The following is an 11,420-nucleotide window of genomic DNA, read 5'->3' on the forward strand; positions in this document are numbered from 1 at the left end:
TATCAATTATTATAAACTATTTCCGTCCTTTAGGAAGAAACACGACACTTCTGAGATAGGCCACAACGTGCCCATAACCCACGGTATAACCATTGGGAAGTAAACAACTGTTTTAAAACTATTAAACCCTAATCTTTATCTTCCCCATTGCTAATGACACCGCCATCAACCAAAATCCAGCACCAGCCTTCATGCATCTTCAAGCTCACACAGATAATATGTATCTAAATAGTCTACCCTATTAACTCTTTATACTTTAAGAACTAAAAAACCTATTAAGAAAATCATACACTAAAGAAGCAACACATATAATCAAGATCTTGATTTGTAATAACTTACTTAGATCCATAAAGAAACCCTATAATCAAAAGCCACGGAGAAGAAATACAGTGAACTAATATTCCCCTCTTCCATCCACTAACCATGTCTTATTTCCTTCCTTTTTTTTTTTCCATCTAGTAGTACTTAGATTTATAGAAACAAATAAGAACGAAAATCCTTGAACACAGGCATGAACCCATGTGAATTGAAAATGAGTTCAGTAAACTCAAGTGAGAGCAGAAGATCGGTTTGGGAATTTTTGTTAACGGCATGGAAAATTAGAAGAGAGAAACTTAATTCTTGGGCAGAAATTAAGAAGTCCGCAGAAAGTTATTGAATTTATTTGGATCATTATGTCGGGTACTCAAGAACCGCTGGGTACCCGTCAAGTAGACCCGATAAATACCCGATATCAAACGGATCCTTTTCGGGTCTACCCGCCGGGTACCAAAACTGCTAACAGGTCCAATATCAGTATCCGGACCCTAATGTGCCGGGTCTGGTCCGGTTTCGGCTAAGCGGGTACCCGTTGGCAGCCCTAGCTGAAGGTGATGTGGAACTGACAAAAGCTTGCTTGAAAGAAGTAGAGTCAAAGTTGAGATCATACAGACCATTCCTAAAACCTCCTTGAAGTATCTCCTTGTGAGTTTGAAGATCCTTCATACAGAAATGAGTGGGATGAAACTCAAAATAACACTTATTGTCCTTAGTAAATTGAAGCGCAGAAAGTAAATTTCTGGATATTGCAGGAACATGGAGCACATTGTTTAATAAAAAATTAGAAGTACCAGATTGAAAATGTGAAGAACCAATGTGATCAATAGACAATAGACAAACCTGCACCATTGCCTACTCGAACTTGATCACCACCTTGATACTCAGAATGCATATTCAGATTGCTCAAATCATAGGTGATATGATGAGTTGCACCAGCGTCAGGCATCCAGCTTTCACCAGAAACAGATGAAGATGAGGATGGATAATCAGTAGGATATACAACATAAGCTTCTGGATCCGGATTTCAACCATCATCATAGAAGTCTTCATAGTAACAATCATCAAAATGAAACATTGTGAGCCTGAGGCTGATCATAATAAGCCCTATTGAACCTGTAATGACACTCAAGAGAAGTATGACCAGGTCGAATACAGATCTGACAAGGAACACCACCATATCTATCTTGAGGAAAGAAATTATTTGCTCTACCACCATATCCTCCTCTAAATGAACCACGGTCTGATCTACCACGAAAACCACCATTACCACGAGCTTTGAAGTAATTGAAATTTCTAGAACCACCTCTTGCTCGAAAATTAAATCCACTAGAAGGATGAGATGAGTGCCAATCAGACGGAACTCGAAAAGGAGAGTTAGAAATAGGAGGACGTGAAGAAGAAGAAGGATCTGAATAAGGATTTGGATGATTAGATGAATTTTGAGCAACATTTGTAGAAGTAGATGTTAAATCAGGGATGAATCTGATACTTGATGCTCTTCTCCAAAAAGTAAACTCAAAAGATCAGAGGAAGAGATAGATTCTAAGCTTTTAAGTTGTTGAGTGTTGATGGAAGTAGGAAAAGCATTAAATTCAGAAGGTAATCCATTCAATATATAATAAACAAGATCTTCATCAAGAACAGGTCGACTTACTTATGCAAGTTGATGAGAAAGAGATTTAGCACGACAGAAGTAGGCCTGCATCGATTCAGTACCTTTCTTGAGAATGATGAAGATCATTCTTCAGTTGCATAAGTCTGGATTTTACCAATGAATTGTAGTTATGCTCTAAAGTTTTCCATACAGAATGGATGATGTGCTGCCAAGGACAGAGAGATGAGTTTCATCGGTTAAACAAGAAAGTAACCAAGAAAGTAGTAATTGATCTTGTTGAATCAAGTGGAGATACTCTGGATTATCAATCGGAGCTTGAGTTTCTGGATCTCAAATAAACTCAGGAGGTTCAGGACTCGATCCATCAACATATTTGTAAAGATCAAAACTTCTCAATAGAGGAACAATTTGTTACTTCCACAACACATAATTGGTTGAGATTAGCTTTGCAGGTCGAGAAATACTAAATTTCAAAGGATTTGATTGAAAAACTGAAGATGAATTTGACATTGTATGATGCAATTGAGAATGAAAAGATAAAGAATCTTGATATTTTGTTGAAAAACAGAGGAAAAATGAAAATTTGTGTTATTTTAGGGTTTGGAAATCAGAGATGGCTCTGATACCATGTTTGAAGCACTAAGTCGGTGGACAAGGCTCTAATCTTCTCTGATGAACAGAGAGAGAGATAGGAGAGCAACACTATATATGAAAACATAGAGGAAAGCATGACTCAATTACAAGGACAATTCTGAGTCAGCAATACAGGCAGGCAGCACAAGCAGGCAAAGGAACTAACAGAGATAGATGTCACTCTCACAGTCTCTATTCTACTTGCAATAAAGACATTACAAAGGTCATGATCCAACAAGTTTCAGTTCAAATTCTTGATAAAGCCGGTGTCACCAAGATTTCACAATTTCTTACAATTTTGACAATGTTGATTAACCTGATAGATTATTTGTATAGCCAACTTGACTGCAAGAATATCAGGTGTATGGCCTGGAAACCTTAGGATGTGGACAACGATGGAACCAGGATTTTATGCCCGGGTGGGCTAAAAAAAATCCACCGATGATCTATTTTGTTTTGCCAATTGCAATAATCATAAACGCATTGTAGTATGCAGCGTGACATGCTTTCTTTCTTTTCTGCATATCATGTTTCAACTCGAGAGTTTTTCCGTGAGTACCATTCTTTGAGGTGGCTGCAGTTTAGTTGTTACACAGCCATTCCAGTATATTTGGTGTTTGCGGATGGAGAAAAACAAAAGGCTAATACCAACTAAACAGTGATAATCTAGTTAAGTGTATGGTGTACTGAACTATTGTTGGGAATTTTGTCCGAACGATAACTTATTAGGTAGACTTGAAGAGGTGGGAGTTGTTATTTTATTCTCCACACCCCTAGCTTTGCTAGTCAATCAAATATACAGGAGTAGTAAAAGAAATAAATGGAGTAAAATAAGAATTGACACAAGGTTTATCTAACTGACACATAGTAGGGGAGCCCATTTAATATTTGATTTTAAAGAGCGGTGGTGCTATTCAGCTCCCTATTTTCTCCTTCCTACATCTGGAAAATGGTGAACCCCACATAAACTTGAATGTGATTCAAATCCTAGATGTGTGGTGTGGATTGGAGGGAGCAGAGTAGGGAGGTGAATAGCATTTTCGTTTAAAGAAACAACATAAATACGTGTCTTTTTATTAAGGCTGGGATGATATTATGAAAGAAACCTATTTTGAGGCATATTGAATTTTTCTAAGACATACTAAATAATGCCAAAGTAGCACTAAATAAAAAACAACATCACCCTTTATCCATCCTTTTTGATAATAGCATATCTACCCTTACATAATTAGTATTAATGATTATGATTAGTAATATTAATGATTATGATTAACTAGGATTTTTAAGGATTGATTAAAAATTAAATTATTAGTGGTGAATTAGTAGAAAATCAAATTTATGTGAGAGAGTTGGTGTTTTCAGAGGAAGAAGAAGAAGTGAAAAAAAAAACTTGGATTTTGAATTTTGAGATTTTATTGATTAGAAGTGACCAAAATGTGTGATTCAAATCAGCGGTAGACTTCTATACGAGGTTTAATTTCTTTTTGTAAGTTGAATCTGTCAAAAAATTGAATTTTTAAAACCCAGATCTACTGACTAGAAGAACAGTTCGGCTGATAACTTTTCAGCCGAACTTCACTCTGTAACTGACGAATTTAGGTTCGGCTAATTCGAAAAAAATCTAGCAAAGTCGCATTAGCCGAACATAGTGTTTCTCTAAATCATACATTATATTCGGCTCAAAATTGATACTCCAAAATCAGCCAGACTGATCTTTTGAAAACCCTAATTTCATCTTTGAAATCATATTCTATCAATCAAACAAAATAAAATCAATCAAAAACAAGATGGGTTTGTTACACATACAATCTAAAATACATCTAAGAGCAATTGAGATTTGAATTTCGCAGTCCAACATCGCTCACTTCGATTCGTGTTTGCTTTGCTTGATCAATTTCTTGATTGAATTGGAGTCCAAGATGTTTAAGTTTAAAATTTATTTTGATTTTTGATTTTAGATTTTTGAGGATAAGGGCACTCTAGTATTTTAAATTGTTTAAGGATATATAGGTAATTGCACTACCTTTAGACACCCCTTATAAACCCCCTCTAGATGGTATAATGGATGAGTATGCCTCAAAAAAAATTGAGTATGCCTCAAAACATGTTTCTTATAAAAGACTAATCCACGTGGGATCGTACTTCCATCTCTTCCAAATGGGCTAATAATGAGACGAATTATTACGTCTGCACAGATTCACAGAATTATCTCTACCCAATGGGCTAATCGGAAATTGTACCCGGGCTAATTTTCAAAAATGTAGAAAATTACATATACAAAATAGCTTTTTGGAAATTTTGGGGTAGGCTTCAGCCTAGGTAAGCCACCCCCTAATACCGTCCTAATACCGTCCCTGGATGTGGACTAGTTTATGGTTTGGGCATGTATTTCGTGCAAGTACTTAACATCGTGTTCGATTGAGATAATCGGTCGTATAATAATCCAATTACCTGTAATTGGATTCCTAGAATCGAATTATAGGGAATCACTTCACTGATTATAGATAAAGGTATTCGGTTGGAAGAATTCACTAAACTCGTCAGGAGATGGATGTATACCACACAAGAAGTCTTTAATACCCCAAATCAAAAGGATTTCCTGGTTATGAAATAATCTAAACTAAATCCATCAAACCAGAAGCCATAACTTCTAATAATGAAGATTCATAATCAAACGAGAAGAATCAACGACATTATTAAACTTTTGTATGCATCAAAATAGCAGAACGAAAATTCTCGAATCTAGATTGAAATTATTGAATCTTATATACCATCAAGGGTTTTTGAGTAATTTTTAAAGATATGATAACTGATTCCCGAGAATCTGTTTCCATTCCACTCATTATACGCTGCAATGGAATTCAAGGATTTGAAGGGAATCCGATTCCCGTATAATCTGATTCTGGGCCCGACAACTCTGTTCGGTTGGGAAAATTGGTTGCATTACTTTGTGATCCGATTACCAGGGATTAGACTCTCCCAACCGAACACGCTGTAAGAGTTAAGACTCATGTGTGGAACTTTATTGACCGCCCTTATACTCACCTCCCATTTATCCCAAATAATCCTTTTAAGAATATGAGTGATTTAGGTTGAGAATGTTATAGATCACCGAGTCTTACAATATTAGCATCAAATCCGTTACAGGTGGGTTTTTATTCGCAATAATGACATTCAACGTGTGAAATAGTGTGATAATAAAAGTGTGAGGGAATTCCTCCTCATAGTTGATATCTTGTTAAAGGAATTAGGAATGTTTGGTTTATTTCGTTTACGAATACTCACATGTTGACAAAGAATTGTAATTCCAATTCTTGTAAAGGAAATTGTCTTACTCTAAGTTGATGAAATAGATTTCATCTTTTAATCAAAGAAAAAAAAAACACTAGCATGCAGTTCCTAGTAGAACCTCTAAAATTATTTTGTGATATTTCTATGATATGTTAGTACAAAATATCAATTTATCAAAGTCGAATTTATAAACACTCCAAATAGATTAGTTCCTAGTCCAAAAAAATTATATTAATCTGATATAGGGGAAGCTTATGCGTGCGCCTACGAAAGTTAGTGAAAATAATATTTTATTAAAATTTGATATGAGTAATACATTTGTTGTCATAACCTATTTTATATTGTATATTTATTTTTATTTTGGTAATTCAATACATTTAAATTCATTCGAATGCATGATTTCCATGTAAGTACCAGCTCTGGTGGAAAAATTCTGACACAGTTGTCTTGTAAGATCCCTTAAAAAGTCCTCATAGTTGCTTCTGACGCTCCTTGGCCAAAGATCCAGGCGAACGCCATCTATTTCTCTAGTAGCATGTTGTCTCATTCAGCTGATCAACGCATCTTGGTTCCTTACTATGCGCAAGTGTTTGGTATGCCCATAAGCAAATTGAGTCGATCACTGGATGCAGTTGTCCGAGCAACCTGCTATTCCTCTCTAGGGTTGTTGCTGAAATCCACAAACTCACTCTCGTGGAGAGTATCGAGGCTCGAGTCAGTACGTAAGAGTCATGAAATCGTGTAAGTTTTGTATACAACAAATTCAGGAAGGTGGAGGAAGTAAAGAAATAGACTGAAAAATAGGAAGACAATCAAGTGGTGAGCGTTCTCCCCTTTGTAACTTTGGTGACCCAATGCCATCAAACCTAATAATCTCCCTCATATTTGTAATATACAACAAATTCAGGAAGGGGGAGGAAGTAAAGAATATACTGTAAAATAGGAAGAGAACCAAGTGGTGAGTGTTCTCTCCTTTGTAACTTTGGTGACCCACAACATCGAACCTAATAATCTCCCTCGTATTTGTAAATTGGTTTGTATATGTTCTTGTGATGTAAATTTATATAGTCATGTTAGCACAATCAAGTGTGTGATTTATTTGGTGTAAAGTGCTACCGGAACCTCAAACAATAATGTAAGGTAGAGCTATTCCAGTTTGTTCAATATATTACATTCGCTTTTTCAAAACAAAATAAAATAAAAATAAATACATGATTGTTTACTAGAAAATTAAAATTACCAAAATACGAGATTATCAAACTCAAATACAAAAAAACAAAAAAAAAATATCCATTACAAGCAAATCGGAAGAAAATGAACCAGAAACTGCAAATACGTCCAACTTGTATATACGTGCAGTGTTGAATGATAAGATCATCTCCAACCAATATTAATTGTCTTTTTATTTATTTTACAAAAGATGCTCTGAATATAAAGGACTACTTTGTGCATAATATTGTAGACTTGTAGACTAAACATGGGTGCCATGAATATATCGACAATATTTTGATGATTTGAGAACAACAAGATACTAACCACCATGAATATTCGAGAGAATCACTCTTAGAACGAAGAGAAAATGCTTGTAAAGACGGAAATAATTACCCAAATACAAGGAAACGTGCCGAAGAAACACACCCACACACACAAAAAAAAGAAGTATAAATAAAACTTATTATAAATAAACAAATAAGTTTAAGCTCAAAAACTATAATTCCTTACTAATATTTTTTTTATTATCCTTTTTCAGATGACAGAGGAGGAGATGAAAAACATTATAAATCATAACCACCCATTCCCAAGATTCCTCTCATAGAAACCTAGCTCATTCGTTTTTATTTCATCCGCATGTGTTGTTCCTTAAATTTCAAATAATATGTTTGCTTATCTTTAGCGAATCTGTTGTAACACTAGCTATATCAATTTTACCTTGTCTTTCTCGTGAACTTTTCTCGTAATAATTTCACAAAAATGTTTATCATAACCATAGAGGGCATATGTCTAATAAAATTATTAGAAATTAAATAAATAGCCTATAATTACAATGAGAATAATTGTAAACAATTATTTATATAAATAAACTTTGTTGAATCGTTGTAATATTATTATACCGATTAGTCACTAGGATAAATGAACACTTAGTTAACCATATGGGTTAATATATAAATATACCTTAACTAAAAAGGAAACACATGGACTTGTCATCTTATCATTATAGGGGAATGGCAAAGAAAAACTTTCCATATTTGTGTTATAACCAACCTATAAGTTGTCGACATCACCAATCTGAAGATGAATATCTTGTTCATAAATTCTCATTAAGAGATCATTTGCTTCCGGACTATAAAGAATCCCCCAAAACATTTTTAAATAATCACACCAACATATTCAAAATATTTTTGTGTTTTCCTTGAAGATGTAGAGTTAACTATACCAAATAACTTAGCAGTTACTCGACCGTCTTCGATCAAGAGAATGACTACATTCCCGAACTTCAATATTCGGTGATACTATTCTTTTGCATGTAAAGTCTTAAAGTCCACGATATATCTCTAAAAAGGGACATCTCTTTAAAAAACGATGAAAAGTTTTTAACGATAAATCAGTATATTCAGCGGGAATCACATTGTTATGTGGCAATGAAAAATAAACCTAGATGAAGAAAACAAAATTGGACATAATTTGTTTGAAAAATTCGAAAAAAAGTTCAATAAGGGCCTTATAATAGGGGTCCTTGAAAATATTCAAATACTTAAGATCCAAGACCCCAAATAGTCCGGTGACATATATATGTTTGTGCTTTATCGGGTCGTGCGAGCATGTATTCTAGGAAATGAAGTTCGAAAGGATGGTAAATAGTTGAACTAACTTGTTCTCACAAGGCTGGTAAATAGTTGAACTAACTTGTTTGACCCCTTCTTTAAACCTCTCATTTACCTTAAAAACCCTATTCCCAACCTATTACCATATCCCTCACAAGTAGCAATGGTAATTTTAGTGCTAATGGAGTATTTTGTAGATGCTTTATATCGCATGACATTCATATCCATCTCTAGTAAGTCGATAATTAACCATTTTGTCATACATATTCCTCTCAGGTAAGTCATTCACATCACTCTCAAACTTTGGGTTGACATATTTGACAATTAAAAGGAGAATATTCGAAAGTGTTATACCGTTACAAATATTTTTGATAGACCTATGCAACGAACATGACCATCAAATTCTTTATATTTTCTTATAGAAAATGTTAACAACACCAGTTATCAGTAGGATTTGTTGGAAAATAGCATATGAAAATGAAAACGATCATCTATTACTAGTGAAATCGGTCGCGCGATGCGCCTGCCGCTTGAACCTTCGACTCGTAATTCGAAAAATAATGACGACTGATAAGAACTATATCAAGTTTATTTGATACATTTAGCATGCATATGTACGCTCATCCGAATATGTAGTTATGAGATATTTGAACATAATGAGGAGTTGAAACTGTCTTTTAATTTATCTAAGTTCCACAATAAACATGAATCTTTGTTAATACATTACACAAATAAGATGACTACTTATTCTACAGAAATCTTATAAAAATTTAAACAGTGATAACTGACTTTGCTAGAGATCGGGTTCCTTGGTTTATCAGAATGAGATGGTTGAGATCTGTAAGTAAAGTCTCTTCAATTGAGTGTAAAACATTTCTTTAGAGAAGTAAACTTCTCAACAGATATTGTGGCTTAAAAAGGAGCAGGTTTAGCTGCAAGAGAAAGACATATTATGTTGGGAAGACCTAATTTTCTGGCAATTATCGAAATGCCAGGAGTTGAATATTACAAATTCTACTAAATATTTTATTATCTCTTGGAGAGTGCTGTAATATTTCTTTAAATTGAGTATTGGGCCTGAAAAAGCGAGGGTACAAAAACCACACCCAATATTTCGATTAGCAATCTGTATGGACAAACTCTAATATACTTATAAGAGAATCAACTAGACTCAATCTTAATAAACTATATCAAAGAGTTATATCTCTCTTTCTCGATTCAATTCTTACTCAATCAAATAGAAATCTGCCAGTCTAATTGAATACAAGAGAAATCACTTGAACGATACCAAACACCAATGTTCAAGTATCAATCAATCTAAATCAACAACAAAGGGTTTGATATTCTAATTGATTGATTCAAACACACAAGCTGTGATATTTCAATTATATAAAAAAATATAATTCGGAAAATAAATAACACAGACACCAGAAGTTTTGTTAACGAGGAAACCGCAAATGCAAAAAAAAAAACGGGACCTAGTCCAGATTGAACACACATTGTATTAAGCCGCTACAGACGCTAGCCTAATACAAACTAACTTCGGTCTGGACTGTAGTTGAACCCCAATGAATCTCACACTGATCCAAGGTACAGTTATGCTCCTACGTCTCTGATCCCAGCAAGATACTACGCACTTTATTCCCTTAGCTGATCTCACCCACAACTAAGAGTTTCTACGACCCAAAGTCGAAGACTTTAATAAATAAATCTGTATCACACAGAAAATTCTACGGTAAAGGATAAATCTGTCTCCCAAAGAAATACCTACAAGTTTTGTTCCGTCTTTTCATAAATCAAGGTGAACAGGAACCAATTGATAAACCAGACTTATATTCCCGAAGAACAGCTCAGTATTATGAATCACCTCACAATAATCTTAATCGACGCGGCGAAAGAAGATATTGTGGAATCACAAACGATGAGACGAAGATGTTTGTGATTACTTTTATATCTTTCCTATCGGAGATATCAATATCAATCCAATCGTTACAATTGTACTCAATACGATAGAAACATCAAGATCGGATCACACAACTACAAGAAAGTAGTATCGGTATGGCTTCACAATCCCAATGAAGTCTTCAAGTCGTTAACCTACAAGGTCTTGAGAATAAACCTAAGGTTAAAGGAGAATCGACTCTAGCTTATACAATTATTATCACACAGGAGGTGTGGGGATTAGGTTTCCATGTTGCTAGAGTTCTCCCTTATATAGTCTTTCAAATCAGGGTTTGCAATCAATGTTAGATTAGTAACAAAGCATTCAATATTCACCGAATGATGAAAACCTAATTAGATTCAAGCTAATATCTTTCAACCGTTAGATCGAGAACTTAGCTTGTTACACACAAATGAAATGCACGATTTTTAGGTTTGTGTAACCGCACCCAAACATGTACATTCGTTGGTTCAATAGTAGTTAACCAAATGGTTAGCCATATGAGCACTATCATATCAAACATATTCTTCTTTACCATAACTAGTTCAAATGAACTAGTTAGAGAGTTGTTCAATTGCTTAGATCTTATAAAAGTATACAAGACACAATCGAAGCAAAAACGATTTGATTCACTCGAATCGATTCATGAACTTTATAGCCACGGTTTGCAAACTTGCATTCCTTAGTTTTATATAAGTATAAGTTCACGAATAATCGTTTTTAGAAAATAACCAACCTAAGTACGTGGACTAGGTACGCGGACTTAAGTACCCGGAATAAGTTTGTAAATGGTTTACAA

Source organism: Papaver somniferum, chromosome 5, assembly GCF_003573695.1.
Source record: "Papaver somniferum cultivar HN1 chromosome 5, ASM357369v1, whole genome shotgun sequence".
Lineage (NCBI taxonomy): Eukaryota > Viridiplantae > Streptophyta > Magnoliopsida > Ranunculales > Papaveraceae > Papaver > Papaver somniferum.